Genomic DNA, 19569 nt, shown 5'->3' on the forward strand with positions numbered 1-19569 from the left:
CAATACGATGTACAAATAAAAGCCATCAACACACCCTCTCCCGACCACCCTCCTGGTTCTAGCCACCAAAGGTAATCACAGCGAGCAGCAAGGTGTATTCCTGAGCCTTTCTGCCAAGCAACATAAATACACATAACTAAGTGGGACTCACACCAGAACCCAAAGTCATACCATCAAGGGCCTGCGGAGCCCAGGCAGATCATGTCACTGGTGAAGCTGCAGGAATAACAGGATAAGGACACACAGGGCCTGCAACTAAGTACACCACTTAGAGCTTTCCATTTTGAACACTTGTAAAGCACTGAACTGGCTGTACAAAGCAACCAAGAGGGAGACTAGAGAGTGCTCCTTGGGCTGGGTGGCAGAGTTGATGAAAGTTCAGATTCTGGAGGCCTAGTCACATTGTGGGCCCAGCGTGTATTGGCTGGGTGACCACAAGAAAGTTATTTAGTCTCTCTGTGCTTCAATTTCCTCCTCTGAAAATAGGTAAATGGATAGTACCAACCTTATGACTTCATTGTGAAAAGAGAGTCAATTCACTGTGTAAAGCACTGTGCCCAGCACACAGTGTTAAGTGCCACCATGGGCCACCAGTTTGCAACACCTGCTAGAGACATTATTATGCAATTTATCTTTGAAACCTACAACAGGTTGTGGCCTTCTCCCGGGTCAAAAGAGAGAAAGCTGGCTCCTTTGTAATCACTGCCTAATCTATCGCTGATAGGTGCTTCCATTCCTCCCACCTTTTTGTCAATACAAACAGTGGTGCAGAAAACAGCTTTGTATTGATTTTTGCATTGGTGCTTTATTCCTGCAGGACAGGCTCCTAGAAGTGCACTGATGAGTTTCCTGATTAGGGATATTTTAATTTTTACCAGATATTTTCAGATTATGTTCCCCCAAAAGTTAGGACAATTTATACTCCCACCAGCAATGTAAGAGGACCAACTTCCCCATTTACTGTACGGCTGGTTTTATCAATCTTTGTAACTTTTTGCCAATTAAAAAGGTAAAAAAGAAAACTTGTTTTAATTTACATTCTGCTAGTGATTATCTTCTGAGGCAGAGATCTCAATTTCTTTCTTTCCTCCTTTCTCCTTTTGCATGAGAACTCCTATTTTTAGCTAAGCACACCCTATGTTTCCTTGAAGCTCAGTGTGGCTAAGCTCTACTCAATGAGGTGTAAATACTAGTGCTGTGTGAGACTTTTGAGAAGTGTCTGGATGGGAAAGGGTATACCCCCTTTCCCCCCTCTGTCTCCTGGAATGCAGATGTGATGACTGGACCTCAAGCAGACATCTTGAATCAGGAGGCAATCTGCCATGGATGGAAGAGCAGCAAGATATAAGGAACCTGGGTCTGAGATGACTCTGATTCCACTGTACCAGTCCTAGACTGTCCACCTCTTTACTTTTTCATGAGATGAAAACATATAAACCTTTCTTGTGTAAGCCATTGTTATGCAGGGGTTGTCTACTATACATAACCAAATCTAGTCCTAATATATCTTCTGATCCCCAAAAGTCAAAACTGGACACTTTTCCTTCCAGAACACAAGTGAACGACCATGCCTCTATGTTTCATTTGCTCTGTTTATTTGAGTGACCACTTATTTCCCTACTCTCTCCTCCCTTCTCACAAAGCCTTAGGTTTTGCAAGGGTAGTTTAGAATTTTTATGTTCAGCCTATTATGTTTTTCCATACAGCAGTCCCTCTCTATCGTCAGTAACTTAGCACAATAAAAAGCACCTCAGAACAGCAATAGCCACTGAGATTAAACCACATGCGCTGACAGGTACACTACTCCCCACTGCTTCCTGCACTCTTGCCCAGCCTCATCATCTCAGCCCTACTCTCACCATCCTTCCACTGGAGAACTCTACCGCACATTTTCTCAGCTACACACCTGAAGACATACTGTATGACTTATGCCTTCATGTGTCTGAAATGCCTTTCTTTTGCAATAACCTATGAGTGGCATCTTGGCTGCATATACAGAGGACCATGGCCCCTCTCCCTTGAACAGTCTGCAGGTACGGGTCCACTGCCTTCCTGCCTCCAGGGTCACATATGGGAAGCCCAATAAGATTCTAATTCTCTTTCCTTTGAGAACCTCCTTTCTTCTTACAAAATTTTAAGATTTTTCTTTCTTCTTGGAGTCTAAGAATTTTACAAGAAAACAGAGGTAAGTGTTGGCTTTAGTGTGAACTGGATGAATCCACTGAATTTGAACAATCATGTTTTTCTTCAGTTCACTGAAATTTCCCTCTACTGTTTCTATCACAGTTGTAATAGAATCTCAGATTCTATTACATCTGAGCAATTCTGCCCAGATGTCCCATGAACAGCAAGTAGGCAGCCATAGCCTACTCTCCTGAAATCCAGTTCTTTTTTTTTGTAGTCTTTTTTCTTTTAATTTTTTAAGTTTATTTATTTATTCTTAAGTAATCTCTACATCCAGCATGAGGCTCAAACTCACGATTAATTCTGAGATCAACAGTCAAGTGTTCTTCCGCCTGAGCTAGCCAGATACCTCATCCTGAAAGCCAGTTCTCATCAGACCCAAAAGCACAGACTAAAGAGGAGCTCCATTTCTAGAACAAGATTGACTGAGAGCCCAATCTCAGTTCTGCCACTAATTGTTGTGCAATGTCAGGGAAATCACTTTCTCTGAGTCTGTTCTGTCATACACTCCTACCTCTATACCAGGAGTTGTCTCCAGCATCCTCCTTAGGGGAATTAATCCCACCAGTGGGTAAGCTTCAGGGAAGGTGTTTTGTCTAAGCACTATATGAATTACTTGTCTTGTAGTTAATTATGCAACATCAAAGAAGACTGAATCCCTGGTAGGAAAGCATCAGAGACTTTACTTTCTGCCTCTTTTGTGACACTGGGTTGACAGAATGGTAAGGCTACTAGAAGAATCTGAAATATTGTAATATTTCAGCTTTTACCACTGTTGTGACTGCTCCTACCTGAACAGAATCTCTGAGGATTCTTTCAGGCAAACACTCTCTGCCTCTCCCCCTTTTATTCTTTTCCATTATCTCAAGACCTGAGGACCATGGCTACAAAGAGGATAGACGCTGAGAGCCATAAGAGAATCCAAGTTGGTTTCAGTCTAATAACAATTATTGAGCACCTACTGTGTATAAGGTACTAAGCAAGGCACTGCCCAGGATACAATAATGAGCAAGAAACAACCCCTGCCTTAGAAGAGCTTAAAGTCTAGTCAAGGAGTTAAGGTAGGTGGTACAGGGTACACCCCAAAAACAAGACGCAATGCAGAATGTAGCCAGGGCCACGAGGAAGCTAAAACATGTGTCACAAGGGTTTAAAAGGAAGGAGAGCAGGGCCGTTGGGTGGCTCAGTCAGTTAAGTAGACGTCTGCCTTTGGCTCAGGTCATGATCTCAGGTGGGACCAAGCCCCACATCAGGCTCTGCACTGAAGGGAGCCTACTTCTCCCTCTCTCTGCCCCTCCTCGAACTTGGCTCTTGCACAGGTGCGCACTCTAACAACTAAATAAATCTTTTTAAAAATAAATAAAATAATAAAATAAAATAAAATAAAATAAAATAAAATAAAATAAAATAAGAGCTCCAGCAGCTGGGGAGTGCAGAAAAACCTTCTCAGAAGAGGTCCCAGGTAGGAGGGGCACAATCTCAGGGAGCAAGAATGGGGGTAGGCAGTGGAAGTGAGTGGCAGGAGGTGCCCTGTAGAATGAAGTATCTTGAAGACAATGACAGCATCTTACTTGTCTTCCTATGCCTTCAGTCTTCTTCCCACGGCCAAGCACCTGGCACAAGAGCTGGCCTTTCTGTTGAAGGGAGGGTCTGAGGCAAGGACAGCCAAAAGTGGTAGGTACTGAACTGGAAAGAGAGGACAGTGGTCTGGGGGAGGGACAGGGACCTGGCTGAGGCTGAGAGAAAGGAGGTCATCCCAGCTCTTAGGGAGTCAGATATAGAACCTCTTTCTTCTGACCAGTGGAAGCAAAGGGGTGACAGCACAACAGGGCAGCAACAAGAGGTTTTGCACAAGGAGGTGGAGGAAGAAAGGGAAGACCTTTCACATAAGACCAACAGAGAAAACCTCAGAATTTAAACTGGCAAAGGAACCCCTAAAACACTCTCTGCACACATGGCTTCCTGAGCATGCCTCATGCCCTGAAAGCTACCCAGTAGCTCCTCAGCCCTGCAGATACCATTTGGCAGTCAAGTTTCTCTGGCTGCACCACCACCCAGACCACCCCGTACCTGCATGCACCAGTCAGTGGCTGCACATCACGGCCCTATGCTCATGCAAGCACATCTTGCTCAGGTCCATAAGCCAACTTACCAGGAATACATGACGGGCTTCATAATCCCAGGTCAATAGGATATACCATCCCAGCACTTCTCTTTGCACACAGTAGCCACTGTAAAAGTAGGAAGAATAACTCCATTTACATCGGTGCTTCAATATGGTAAGATTTGTTTTTCAAAGCAAGGTCAGACCCAACTTTAGCACTGTAAGATCTGAGTTCAATCTGTTCTTTGAAATGTCAAATATTTTTCTCACAGACCAATATCTGATATCACCATTAGCCTACCAGATAGCAATGCCTGTCCTAAGTGGATCAAAATCAACTTAAACTTCTTCGGTCACTATTCTTCTTTCCCAGAATGCTTTAGATACATGCTGTGGTAAGCCCGTGAGGGTCTGCCTGAGGAATCAACCCCAGAGAAAGCACTGACTCCATAGGGAAATGCATTCTGGCAGTCCCAAAGTAGAAGCCGTGGCATCAGGCACTATCCAGCAGGAAAGGAACTCAGGCGTGCCCAGAAACAAACACCCCTACCCTCGGAGCACACCAGGGAGGGAGCACCTGACATTCCCTGGCTTGGAGGCAGCCTCTCAACGACCTGCTGACACAGATAAGCATCCTGCACAGGGTGCCTGCAAAGGCCCCACCCCCACCCCCACCCCATGTCGCGGGTTTCGCTCCTTCAAAGCACCCTTTCTCCCCACACCTCCACATCTAACTACACACCCCAGTGGGCGGCTGCATCACCTCCTTCACTGAAGAAAGTTGACTTCAACTCTCTCAGATCCCTCCCTTTATCTAAATGTTTCTCCATCTTCTCCTGGTCCTCTGCTCCCATCTCTGAGAAAGAGGCAGCTGCCAACTGCTGACCTGGGCTTGGGGCTTGGCACCCCCTCCCTGGCAACCCCAATCTCTTCCATTCTCTTGGTTCTACCCTCTACCTGAGAACACCTGTAGTTCTCCCCAGTCTTCAAAAGAGCTCTGACCCTTGAACTCCAGGCTGCTTTCCATCAAATACTCCGACTCCCTTAGTTCTGCACCAACTCACTACTACCCACTTGGTAACACTCCACCTAACTAGTGGGGCTGCTCCTTCCCAGGCCACCAAGACCTCCCAATTTGCTTTGGCTAGTAGCCTCAGGCAGCCCCACCTCTTGATAGCTTTTTAAAAAATATTTTATGTAAATTCAATTTGCCAACAAATAGTCTAACACCCAGTGCTCATCCCATCAAGTGCCCTCCTTAGTGCCCGTCACCTGGTTACCCCATCCCCCCACCCACCTCCCCTTCTGCAACCCTTTGTCTGTTTCCCAGAGTTAAGAATCTCTCGTGGTTTGTCTTCCTCTCTAATTTGTCCTCACTCAGTTTCCCTCCTTTCCCTTACATAGTCTCTTTCACTATTCCTTATATGCCAAATGAGTGAAACCATATGATAATTATCTTTCTCCAATTGACTTATTTCACTCTTACTAGCTTTAAACATGGTTCACTAGTCCCTTTTTCTGGAAACTCGGCTCTCAGCCCCTAATAAGGACTGTGTGGCTCTGTCCCTCCCATCCCCTTAGCCTCTCTGGCCTCCTCTATCGGCTCCTTTCTTCTGATAGCCCCTTGCTTTTGTCCTTTCACCTTTCAGAGCTTCCCTGCAGCCCCTGCCCCTGGAGGCCTGGCCTGCTTCCCTCTCTAGCTTCACCAGCACCTCGTGTGTCTCACACTTTATGCTCCAGCCACAAGGAAACCAACCCAAACACAGAACACCCACTGAACTGCCTGAGGCTCACCCACTCACCCACTTGCTTCCCACAGCCAGCCTCTGCTCAGGCTACCCCCTTGTTAAGACCCTGAACCACAGCTCACCAAACTTTTTGATCCTTCAGTACCAACAATTGAGAAATATTAAGCCAACAGTTCTAACATACATACATTTATTTGTAAATTCAATATACATTCTCATGTACCAATGTGTTACATACATTATAAAACAAATACAAACGATCAAAGTAATAAAGATGAAATAAGTTACAATAATTATATTATTCATCAACTATATAATAAAACTTTCATTCTTATTATTGCAGTTTTAATAAGAGTACGTGATTGATATGCTTCCTTTCTTCAGTGATCTAAATACCCTTTTTACAGGGGCACATGCCTGGCTGTCAGTAAAGCATGCGACTTGATCTCAGGGTTATGAGTTCAAGCTCCATACTGGGCATGGACCCTACTTAAATATGCTTTTTACAGATGTGTAACATATGTACAGAAAAGTGCACACAATATAAGTGTACAGGTCAAAGAATTCTCAGAGTGAATACATCCATGTGACCAGCACCCACCCAGATGGAGACAGAACATCATCGCCAGCACACCCCAGAAACCCACTGCACTCCCTTCTACCACTACCTGCCCCCCAAGTGTAGCCACTATTATGATTTCTAACAGCACAGATTAGTTCTGTTTAAACTTTATATGAATGGGATCATATAGTATGTAATCTTTGTGTCTGAATAAAACTGTATCTGTGAAATTCATCCTGATTTTTCATCAAATTGTTATTAATTAACTCTTACTGACTACAGCTGTCCACTGTGAGAGTTTACCAACTGTATTTGTCCATTCTACAGCTGATAGACACTAGGATTGTCCATGGGCTGGTACAGATGGTGTTCTAAATATTCTTGAGCATGCCATTTGCTACACATCTGTATGCCTTTCAGTAGAGTGGATACCTTGGAGTAGACTTGCTAGGTCATAAGGTAGGTAAGTAGATGTTCAGCTTCAGTAGATGATACAGTTTTCCAAAGTGGCTAACACAATATACACTCCCACCAGCAGGGCATGGGAGTTCTGGCTGCTATATATCCTCCTAGCACTTAATATGGTTTTGCCTTTATTTTTCATTTTGAACCATCCTGGTGGATAAGATATCACCAAGTATTACAATTTCTTTCCAGATGAGCAGAGTGAAATTAAGAGCCTCTCTCAAGCTCACAAACCTAAGGGAAGTCCAAGCAGGACCCCCATCTTTGGACTTCATAAAGTGTACTGTTGCCACTTGCAGAAAAACACTGTTTCCAACGTCAACACCATAGCAAGAGGCTACAGCGCTAATAAAAGAACATACTTGTGGACTATGCCCATGAACTATGCCCATCCTAACACTCAACTCATGACAGGAAAAAAAAGCATAAAAAAGTCTATCAATCCAACTCTGAGAAAGACACATAGAAAAAGACACATATGGGATCCCTGGGTGGTGCAGCGGTTTGGCGTCTGCCTTTGGCCCAGGGCGCGATCCTGGAGACCCGGGATCGAATCCCACATGGGGCTCCTGGCGCATGGAGCCTGCTTCTCCCTCTGCCTGTGTCTCTGCGCCTCTCTCTCTCTTTGTGACTATCATAAATAAATAAAAATTAAAAAGAAAAAGATTATTTAAAAAAAAAAAAAAAAGAAAAAGACACATATATACCCCAAGTATTTATAATAAGATGACAGCTGATAAGAATAAAATCTTGCCAACAACATGGATTGACCTAGAGGGTATTATTACACTAAGTGAAATAAGGCAAAGAGAGAAAGACAAATACCATATGATTTCACTTACATACAGAATCTTAAAAAACAAAACAAAAAACAGACTCTTAAATACACAGAACAAACTGGTAGTTGCCAGAGCAAAGGTGGGGATGGAGGTATGGGTGAAAGAAGTGAAGGGGATTAAGAGGTTCAAACTTTCAGTTATAAGATAAATAAGTCAACACCAAAATAAAAGCATTTGTACAGCAAAGGAAACCATCAACAAAACAAAAATCAAACCTAGTGAATGAGAGAAGATATTTGCAAATGACATATCCAATAAGAGGTTAATATCCAAATATATAAAGAACTTATACAGGGACTCCTGGGTGGCTCAGTGGTTGAGCATCTGTCTTTGGCTCCAAGGCATGATCTGGGAGTCATGGGATTGAGTCCCACATCAGGCTCCCCACAGAAATCCTGATTCTCCTTCTGCCTATGTCTCTGCCTCTCTCTGCGTCCCTCATGAGTAAATAAATAATTTTTTAAAATTATTTTAAAAAAGAGCCTATACAACTCAATACCAAAATAATCTGATTTAAAAATGAGCAGGTGGTATCTCATTGTGGTTTTGATTTGTATTTCCCTGATGGCAAGTGATGCGGAACATCTTCTTATGTGCTTATTGGCCATGTCTATGTCTTCCTCTGTGAGATTTCTGTTCATGTCTTTTGCCCACTTCAGGATTGGATTGTTTGTTTCTTTGCTGTTGAGTTTAATAAGTTCTTTATAGATCTTGGATACTAGTCCTTTATCTGATACGTCATTTGCAAATATCTTCTCCCATTCTGTAGGTTGTCTTTTAGTTTTGTTGACTGTATCCTTTGCTGTGCAAAAGCTTCTTATCTTGATGAAGTCCCAATAGTTCATTTTTGCTTTTGTTTCTCTTGCTGTCATGGATGTATCTTGCAAGAAGTTACTGTGGCCAAGTTCAAAAAGGGTGTTGCCTGTGTTCTCCTCTAGGATTTTGATGGAATCTTGTCTCACATTAAGATCTTTCATCCATTTTGAGTTTATCTTTGTGTATGGTGTAAGAGAATGGTCTAGTTTCATTCTTCTGCATGTGGATGTCCAATTTTCCCAGCACCATTTATTGAAGAGATACCACCTCACACCAGTGACAATGGGGAAAATTAACAAGGCAGGAAACAACAAATGTTGGAGAGGATGTGGAGAAAGGGGGAACCCTCTTGCACTGTTGGTGGGAATGTGAACTGGTGCAGCCACTATGGAAAACTGTGTGGAGGTTCCTCAAAGAGTTAAAAATAGATCTGCCCTACGACCCAGCAATTGCACTGATGGGGATTTACCCCAAAGATACAGATGCAGTGAAACGCTGGGACACCTGCACCCCGATGTTTATAGCAGCAATGTCCACAATAGCCAAACTGTGGAAGGAGCCTCAGTGTCCATTGAGATGAATGGATAAAGAAGATGTGGTTTATTTATACAAGAGAATATTACTCAGCCATTAGAAATGACAAATATTCACCATTTGCTTCGACATGGATGGAACTGGAGGATATTATGCTGAGCGAAGTAAGTCAATTGGAGAAGGACAAACATTATATGGTCTCGTTCATTTGAGGAATATAAAAAATAGTGAAAGGGAATAAAGGGGAAAGGAGAAAAATGAGTGGGAAATATCAGAAAGGGAGACAGAACATGAGAGACTCCTAACTCTGGGAAACGAACAAGGGGTGGTAGAAAGGGAGGTGGGCGGGGGGTGGGGGTCACTGGGTGATGGGCACTGAGGGGGACACTTGATGGGATGAGCTCTGGGTGTTATTCTATATGTTGGCAAACACCAATAAAAAATAAAAAATTAAAATTAAAAAATAAAAAAATTAAAAAAAGAGCAGGGGATCTGAATAAATATCTTTTTAAAGAAAATATACAAATGGCCAACAGACACATGAAAAGATGCTCAACATCACTAATCATCAGGGAAATGCAAATCAAAACCACAATGAGATACCACCTCACGCCACTCAGAAGAATGGCTAGTATCAAAAAGGAGATAACAAGTGTTGGTGAGGGATGCCTGGGTGGCTCAGTGGTTGAGCATCTGCCTTCAGCTCAGGGTAGGATCCCAGGATCCTGGAATCAAGTTCCACATCGAGCTCCCTGTAGGGAGCCTGCTTCTCCCTCTAACTATGTCTCTGCCTCTCTCTCTGTGTCTCTCATGAATAAATAAATAATATCTTAAAAAAAAATATTGGTGAGGATGTGGAGAAAAGGGAACCCCTGGGCACTGCTGATGAGAATGTAAATTGGTGCAGCCACTGTGGAAAATAGTATGGAGGTTCCTTGAACAATTAAAACTAGAAATACCATATCATCCAATAATTCCATTACTGGGTATTTACCCAAAGAAAATAAAAACACTAATTGAAAAAGATATATAACCCGTATATTTGTTGCAGCATTATTTACAACAGCCAAGATATGGAAGCAGCCCAAGTGTCCACTGATAAATGAATGGACAAAGAAAATATGGCATACATATATACACAATGGAATTTTATTCATCCATAAAAAAGAATGGTATCTTGCCATCTGTGATAACATGGATGGACCTAAAGGGTATCATGCGAAGTGAAATTAAATAGAAAAAGACAAATACAATATGATTTTGCTTACATGTAGGGAACCAAAAAAAAAACAAAACAAATCAGATTTTTTAAAATATTTTATCTATTCATTCATGAGAGACAGAGAGAGAGAAAGGCAGAGACACAGGCAGAGGGAGAAGCAGGCTCCATGCAGGGAGCCCAACGTGGGACTCGATCCAGGGTCTCCAGGATCACACCCTGGGCCGAAGGCAGCACTAAACCGCTGAGCCACCCAGGCTGCCCAACAAATCAGATTCTTAAACAGAAAACTGATGGTTGCCAGGAGGGAAGTAGGTGGGTGACAAGCAAAACAGATAAAGGGGATTAAGAGGTACAAAGTATTGCTCCAGTATTAAATAAGTCACGGAGATGAAAAGTACAGCATAGGGAATACAGTTAATAGTATTGTAATATCACTGCATTTTGACAGGTAGTAATTATATTTATTACGATGAGCACTGGGTAACGTACAGAATTGTCAAACCATTAACCACTATGTTGTACACCTAAAACTAATATAACATTGTCAACAATGTTAAAAAAAAAAAAAGCAAAAAAAGAGAGATGATGGCTGCTTTTTAATTTTGGTCTCTCTTTATTTTCTTACTTTCCTACAATTAACATTTAATAATAAGGAAAAGGATTATTTTTTTAAGTGAGACATAAGTTACATACCATAAAAATGGACCCTTTAGAACTCAACAGGCTTTAGCGTACTTGCTAAGTTGTACACTCATCCCCACTATCTAACTCCAGAACATTTTCATCCCAAAAGAAATCCTGTACCCATTAGCACTCACTCCTATACCCCCATTTCCCTGGCAGCCACTAATCTACTTTCTGTCTCTATGCTTCTTCTAGACATTTCATAAAAACAGAATCAGGTGGTCTTCTGTGTCTGGTTTCTTTAGAATGTTTCAAGTTTCATCCATATTGTAGTATGAATCAGTACTTCATTCTTTTTTATAGCTAAAGAATACTCCATTGTATGGATGTACACATTTTGTTTATGCATTCATTAACTGATGGATATTTGAGTTGTTCCATTTTTGGCTAGCATAAATAACACTGCTACTGCTATGAAAATGCCTGTACAAGTTTTAGTGTAAGCATCTATTTTCAGTTCTCTTGGGTACACACCTAGCAACGGAATTATTAAGTCACAAGGTAACTTCATGTTTAATTTTTTGAGAAACTGCCAAATCATTTTCCAAAGAACCTGTACCATTTTACATTTCCACCAGTGATATGCCCTCCTACAGAATAAAGGTGCCGGGGCACCTGGGTTGGTTCTCAGTTAAAAAGCTGCCTTCAGCTTGGCCCATGATCCTGGGATCAAGCCCTGCATTGGGCTCCCTGCTCAGCAGTGAGTCTGTTTCTCCCTCTCCCTTTGCCCCTCCCTACTGCTCATGCTCACTTTCTCTCAAATAAATAAATAAAATCTTTAAAAAAAAATGAAGGTGCCAAGCAAATCTCCCCAGGGCAGTTCAAAAAGATGAAGCCCAGAGGAATCCCAACAAAAGTGGCCCCAGGTATAATGTATATCTGCATAGCATTTCACTAGCTAGAAAACACATGTCCAGGCAGACTGGAGGGCACAGAGCTTGCTTTCAAATTTTTATCGCTCATATTTGTATAGTTCTTTAGAGGACAGAGTGTACTCATGTGCATGATCTCTGGTTTAAGCAGGAATGCCTGCTTTTTCTGTTAACTACGGTTGCATGTTTTATCTTTTCTTTTTTTTTTTTTTTTTTAAAGATTTATTTATTTATTCATGATAGACATAGAGAGAGAGAGAGAGAGGCAGAGACACAGGAGGAGGGAGAAGCAGGCTCCATGCACCGGGAGCCTGACGTGGGATTCGATCCCGGGTCTCCAGGATCGCGCCCTGGGCCAAAGGCAGGCGCCAAACCGCTGCGCCACCCAGGGATCCCTGTTTTATCTTTTCTCAATGATTATTTCATTTGTATTATACTTTATAATCATAATCACAACAATTACTTTGAAATCATTTTATGCTTGAATGGTCCTACTCTCACTGTCAATCCTTTCTTTCTCGACCTTGCCCATGGATGGTCTTTTATTTTAATTCATCTCTCAGTGACAGGAGCATGCCTTCCAATGATTTTTTTTCCCCAGAATGATGCATGGATGTAGTAAAATCTACACACAAAGTATGTTCTTGCACAACTGAAAAGAATTTCTGTTACCATGAAATGGGAACTTAAACTGGGTTGGAATAAAATTCTTTGGTTACATTTTTCCCTCAGAACTCAATGGGCACTGCCCCACTGCCCTCTGGCACCTTTCGTGTAGATAAGTTTGAGCCTAGCTAATTTTTTTTTTTTGATTTCCTCTTCTTTCTGCCAGGATGCTAATAATACCCTCCCCTTATTCTTGAAATTAAAAAAATATTTCACCTGGATATTTCAAGTGTTAACTAATTTTTGCTAATTTTGCCTGGTTCGACATGAACCTTTATAATTTACAGAATCGGTCCTTCTTCCATTCAGAATAATTGAGGCTTCCTTCTAGGCCGTTTGCTCTGGTCTCCAATCTGGTCCATTATCCACATCTGGGGTCTCCTCTGTTGCTTTCTTATCCCTTCTGAGAGCACCAGGTTGTCTTCCTCCTGACTCCTTGGCTTTCAGCAGTGCCACAATTCCAGACGCTAACATTGTGTGCTTTATCTCCTTATGTGCTTTGAATCCACAAACCCCTTTCTCATCTCCGTCTGTTGACTCATCATCTTACCTTTCACAGCAACTAGAACTTCTCAGAGAGGACAAAAAAGATGACACTTGAAGCTGGGAAACCTTTTACCCAAAGCTTGCTCTTCCTCTATCTCTTGCATGCCTTGTTTATTTCCCTATATACTGTGGATCTTTCAGTGTGTGCTCTCTAGTGCTCTTTTCCTATTTGTTCATTTTCAAATGAGGATAGGTAAGGCCTGGCCTGATATTTACTCAAAAATTGTAGAAAGATTCTCTTTGGTCCCCTCTCTATTCACCCTAATGGATTCAAGGCTTCTCAGACGGGGCCATGGGTGAAGACCCAGCACTGCATCTGTTACTCAGCACCTGGGACCACTCGTCAGTGGCTGCCTTCTCATCTCTTGCCTCAGTTTCCTCTTCTATAACACTGGAAAGTTAAGCTAATCTTTAAACATCACCAAGCTCTACATTTTTATGGTATGGTATATCCATATGTCATACGGGTTTAAAGTTTCATTAATTTGGAACCAATTATCAAGGATTTTGCTAAATATGTGTATAAACAAGTAATAACCTGTTTGGGATCCCTGGGTGGCTAGCGGTTTAGCGCCTGCCTTTGGCCCAGGGCGCGATCCTGGAGACCTGGCATCAAATCCCACGTCAGGCTCCCGGTACATGGAGCCTGCTTCTCCCTCTGCCTATGTCTCTGCCTCCCTCTTTCTCTCTGTGTGACTATCATAAATAAATAAAAATTTAAAAAAAAAGTAATAACCTGTTTAAGAAAAACTCGGTGTACTTTATTTAAATTCAAGCAAACCACAAATATTAAGCTCAAAAAATAGACTACATTTGATTATACATAAGAAAGAAGAGAATTATGATTTACTAAGACCGAGCAGAGTACATGCTCTGGAGAGGTACTGGATATAAAATGTATACAAGAAAAAAAAAAAAAAACATATTCAAGGAAGCAGAAACTATACACAAGCAATTGAGTTAGCCTTTCTCTCCCTGTCAGTCTGCCCAGAATCCCGTCAATTCCAGAATTTTCTGTCTTGTCTAAACACTGAAAACCAAGTGGAAATGCTGTAATAACTATGTTATCACAAGGCCATTTTCAGAGCCCACAGATATTATAAGGGATAACACTGCTCGAGAGCTTCCTATTGGCACACACACTCTACAAACATTATCCCATTTAATCCCAGCAACCACCTGCTAGGGGACTCACTCCTTCATGGTCTCTGGCACTCTAACATGTCCTGCTGGGCATGCCAAGAATGCAAGGTCCTGACCAGCTTTTACCCAAGCCATTTTTCAGGGCTGTACTTGCTGTGAACAGCCTGGAGGGATGAGACAACATCTCCCTCAGGGCTGAAAAGCAGGCTTGCTTACTGCCTGCTATAAAGCAGCAGGTCCCCCAGATCAGTGCTTCCAGCTGTGACACAGAAGCACAGCGCATGGCATCACCCCCATGGGATGTGGAGGAAGGGAAATGGACATACACAGTGATGTTTTTTATGCTAGTAATAAAGTCCTTTGTCTGGGACTCATGCATTCCACATAAAAAAAGAAAGTAAACAGGAAAAGTTTTGCCTCCTAACTCCTCCTAACCTGAGTCCTATAGTTCATCTCTCCTAGATCCCACAACACAGCTCAGTATACATCTTCCTGTCTTTACCTCCAGGTTTTGTCCTTTCACTCAAACTCATCTGGAGTTTCCACTGCAACATAAGGTCAAGCTTACCAATTCTTTCCAGCATTGAAAGCCAAATGTCCCAACAATGTAATAATCATCCCTTCCCTTGTTATTGTGTAACTCCCGGTGGCTCATGAATTAAGCTCCTATGCAAGTTAGCAAAGAAATCACTTCTTTACCAGTCTATTTAACTGCTCTTACCCAAGCACCATATGAAATTAATAAATTATTGCTTTATAATTAGTTGTGAAGGCTCGACCATTTATCAGCCATATGTACCCAGCGAATCTCCACTACTCTGAGACTCCACATCTGTTAAATAGAGCCAGTATTAGTGAGGCTGGCCAATAGCCACCCTCCTCTCCTTCTTTAGTAACAGAAATTCTGGTTTTTAGATGGACACATGGTTTCCCTGAATATAGATTATATTTCTCAACCTCCTTTACTGCTGGGTGTGGCCATATGGCAAGATTAGGCCAATGGTATGCAAGAAGTGTCATGGAAAGTGGCCCTCAAAGGCTGGAATGCCGATACAAAAACTAGAGCTTCAGCAGCCATTTCGGGTCTTGAAATGACCTCAGACTTAGAAGCCATTTCCAAGATAGCCTCATAATGGAACAAGATAGAAGGAACCCAAGTCTCTGACCATGTAGGCTCTATAACTACCCTGAGCTAATTACCTCCTGACTTCTCACACATAAGAGAGAAATTTCCATCTTATTCATGTCTTTGTTATTTTAGTTTTCTGTCACTTGTACCCCAAACTACAGAAATAGTTCCCTCATAAGGAGAAAGATAGGGTTATATGAGAATATGTAGGACAGCCCAGGTGGCTCAGCGGTTTAGCGCCACCTTCAGCCCAGGGCATGATCCTGGAGACCAGGGATCAAGTCCCATGTCGGGCTCCCTGCATGGAGCCTGCTTCTCCCTCTGCCTGTGTCTCTGCCTCTCTCTCTCTCTGTGTGTGTGTGTGTGTGTGTGTCTGTCTCATGAATAAATAAAATCGTAACAAAAAAAAATTTTTAAAGAGAGAATATATATCACAAAAGATACCCAATTGGTATCTATTTTTATATTTCCCCAAAAAAAGGTCTTGCACTGTTTTCACACATAGCAGACAAACTCAAATATTTGTTGAAATAAACATGAATCTAGAAGAATGAAGGCCATTTCATTGCCCTAAAAAGTTTTCTAATGTTTTTACCAATTTATTTTTCCAGATGAATATCACTATTTTGTCAAATCTTATAGACTATCTCATTGGAATTGTCAACATTTGGAGACTTGGTATTGTCACTAGTACTGTGTTCAGACTTCCCCGAAAAGAGGCAGAAATTAAATGATTGCTTATCAACCTAATGATTTTCATCCTATCCATAAAAAAGCATTTAATAAGAGGCTACTCAATAACAAGTCTAGTCGTAAAAATGAGACTAATTAACACACAAACATCAAGTAAATAATCTCTAATGCCACCTCCCCCAATACCCACCAAAATATTCAGGGAGATAGAAGAGGTGACACAAATCTAAACCATCACTAAAGACTAAAGCTAGTGTGCTACTCTGTCCTTATCTCCTCTAATTGTTGATCCAGATCCTCTTGCCTCTCTTCTTCATAGCCAACCGAACTTTGATCGTGGCTCGTGGGCTTAGTGCTGTTTCATCTCCTTTCAAGTAATGTTTCTGTGATTCTCCATTGTCACACTTACCCTCTCAGTGTTTGAATCTTTACCAGTGGATCTGGCCTTCCCTCCCATATGGTGATATTCACACAGCTGAACCGAGTTTTGCTTAAGTTCTTCTTTCTGTCACACACGTACTACAGTGGTGGGTTCAGTCCAGCACAGGTATCTACAGAGGTACTCTCACAAAGATTGTACCATCATCATCACCAAAATTATTACTGTCATTCATTGAACCATTACTGCGTGACGGATACTTTGTTAAGCACCCTCCCCGTACTAATATACCACTGAGTCCTTACAATAATTATCTAAGCTGGGCATTGTTATCTCACCCATTTAAAGTTAGAAAACTCGGAATACCTGGGTGGCTTGGTGGGTTGAGCGTCTGTCTTTGGCTCAGGTCATAATCCCCAGTGTCCTGGGACTGAGCTCTGTATCAGGCTCCTGGCTCAGAAGGCAGTCTGCTTCTCCCTCTCCCTTTGCCCTTCCCCCTGCTCATGTATTCTCTCTCTCTCAAATAAATAAATCTTTTTTAAGAATTATAAAGTGAGAAAACTCACCCTAGTGAGTGAGGCTCCAAAAGGTAGGTAACTTACCCAAGGATACACCATCCATAACAGCATCTTCACTGGCTATGGTAGTGCATCCTTGGCAAATGTAGAATTTGAACCCAGCTCAGTCAGCTCTAAATTCTGAACCATTTCTCTATGTTCCATCCCACGAAAGTTGAGTGGTGTTTTATGTTCTGTACTGGTACACATACTCCCATCCACTCACCTGTTCCCTTCTTTTTGCTAAGCATTGAAGTTTTTAAACTCAGTGAACATTAATCTTTTCTTTTTTTTTCCTTTCCTAAGGGGAAAATGGCTTCATACCGCAGTGGCACCCTGATATTAAGGACAGCTACTCCCCTCAAATTATCTCAGATTCTTTCTCCCCATCCCTCAGCTGTGGTTTTCAGCACCAGGGCCAGTGCCAACCAGGTCTCTGCCCCTGTCTTTGGGTTCAGAGAAATCCTTAAAGACACATGTGGAATCATATGGCAGATTCTTGTTGGCTCGTTCAGAATTTTTTTTTTTTTTTTTTGGCTCGTTCAGATTAAAGGCTCTTCACTGGGTTCTGGAAGCTGACCTCAGTCAGGTATTCAGGCCTACCAGGGGGACAAACTCCCACTTTTGCCAATTTAGGACCCCTCCATGAGTCCTAACCTAACACAAGACCCATCTATAAGTTCTGGAGATTGTATAACAGGCTCTGACCTGCTACCCAACCTCAGGATACATTAGGGGACCAAGGATGCACGCATCAGTCACAGGGCTCTAACACCACCTTAGTCCAGTCTGCATGGTTTTATCATCTTCCCAGGACTTCCTCCCACAGTTCTGATATCTCCCTTTTGTAGGATCTAGACACACACTCTTCCCACCAACGTTGCTGACCCATCCTGAACCTCAGAACTTTGGATGGATCCCCAACTTTCCTGCTTCAGAAGCCAAAGATTTCAGACCAAAAAAAAAAAAAAAACCTATAAGGCATGAATAGACTGCTCAAGAAGGTCCTCCGGGAAGCTGAAGGGTTGAGATACTGGCTGCAGCCAAGAGCATCCCTTAGTCTTTTGCACACAGAAAAAAGGTAACTAAAATGATCTCTCTCATGTGAGACTGGCTCCAGCATTAGTGAAAATAAGCATGTCAGTGGGAGGCCCTGGAGTACCCAGCTTCATGGGGAAGGGGCAGAGGCCCTGCAGAGAGAGAGCTGGAAGGGATGCCCCACCCACCAATGTCCATATCCTCATCTTCCTATCTAAGAAGGATGTTCCTTTTTTACCTCCTTCCTCACTGAAACCTTCTCTTGCTCCTTCTCTGGCCTTGCACTATGCCCTACCCCTCATGCTGATGCTCCCCAGCACTCCAGCCAGGATCTTCTGCTCAGTAGAACCTTCCAGGGCCAGCTATAAGGATGACCCCAAGTCTGTCTCTCTCTCTCTAGACTGGTGGGGCACTGGAATCACCTGTGAAAACTGCAACATATAAATGACTGGTCTCTCTCTCCCAAATACCACAGAGGATTCTGATGTTCCAAAGACTGAGAACCAGTGCTCTGGCCCAGAGCATTAGTCTGAGTCTAAGACTAGCAGGCCAGCTGCCAAATGCTATCCCACAGGTACCCTAAACTTAGTTCGGCTATTGCCAAACCTGGATTCACTACTTCTCCTCAACCCAATACCCGCTTCCTCTTCTTTATCTCTGTGACTGGCCCAGCCCCTCACATCACTAAAGTGACAAACCCTGACATTGCCCTCCCATCCGCAAAATTTGTAAAGAGGGAGGCCTCTACCTCAGTTTCTCTCGAACATGCCTCTTCCTCTCCATCCCCATGGTCAGGTTCAGGGACAATGTCCTGAACTCATCTTCCACATACCATCTCCTCCCACACCAACCATCCTCTATACAAGGATCATAACTGACAGTGTTTCCCTCTTCCTGCAACTCTGGAATGATTCTCCACTGGCCACAGGATAACATCTAAAGTCCCAAGCACTGCCTTCAAGTCCCTCTGAGTACTGACCCCAAACCACCTCTCCGATCTCATCTCTGGCAGGCTCCTCCTCCCTGTCTTCACTAGCCTCACCCTCCAACACACTTGGTTCAGCATTCCTGAGATTCGGCATGCTCTCTCCCCACTGTCTGCTTTCTCTCCCATGTCCCTCTTCACCTGAGAAACTGAAGATCTCTCTTTAAAATCCTGTGAGTTTGATTCCACCCCACTAGCTTCCATTTCCACTGCTTTCCACCCCAGACACAGCATCATCATCATTCATTTACTCCTCTCTGTCAGGTCTGTGGGCTCCTAGGGCAAAGCCTGCAGAGTCATGCTTTGCATGCACAGTGGATGTTTACTTCATGAATAAAAACCGCTCATGAGATCAAGAAGCAAAGGAAGCAACCAATCTTTAAAGCAATAAAAATAAAGCCAC

General features: G+C 42.7%; 1 protein-coding gene across 11 annotated transcripts in view; it reads right to left on the bottom strand.

Annotated features, from left to right (window-relative positions):
• Nucleotides 1-19569, bottom strand: part of RALGPS1 (Ral GEF with PH domain and SH3 binding motif 1) — a 295268-nt gene that overhangs the window by 264993 nt on the left and 10706 nt on the right. For 10 of the 11 annotated variants that reach the window (XM_025475186.3, XM_025475185.3, XM_025475191.3 and 7 more), the window contains exon 2: nt 4337-4415. The exons of the other annotated variant lie outside the window; for it this stretch is intronic. The gene's annotated coding sequence lies outside the window, so the exon portion shown is untranslated. The remainder of the gene's footprint in view (nt 1-4336; nt 4416-19569) is intronic. 11 annotated transcript variants of the gene reach the window in all.

This window comes from Canis lupus, chromosome 9 (assembly GCF_003254725.2).
Source record: "Canis lupus dingo isolate Sandy chromosome 9, ASM325472v2, whole genome shotgun sequence".
Taxonomy (NCBI): domain Eukaryota; kingdom Metazoa; phylum Chordata; class Mammalia; order Carnivora; family Canidae; genus Canis; species Canis lupus.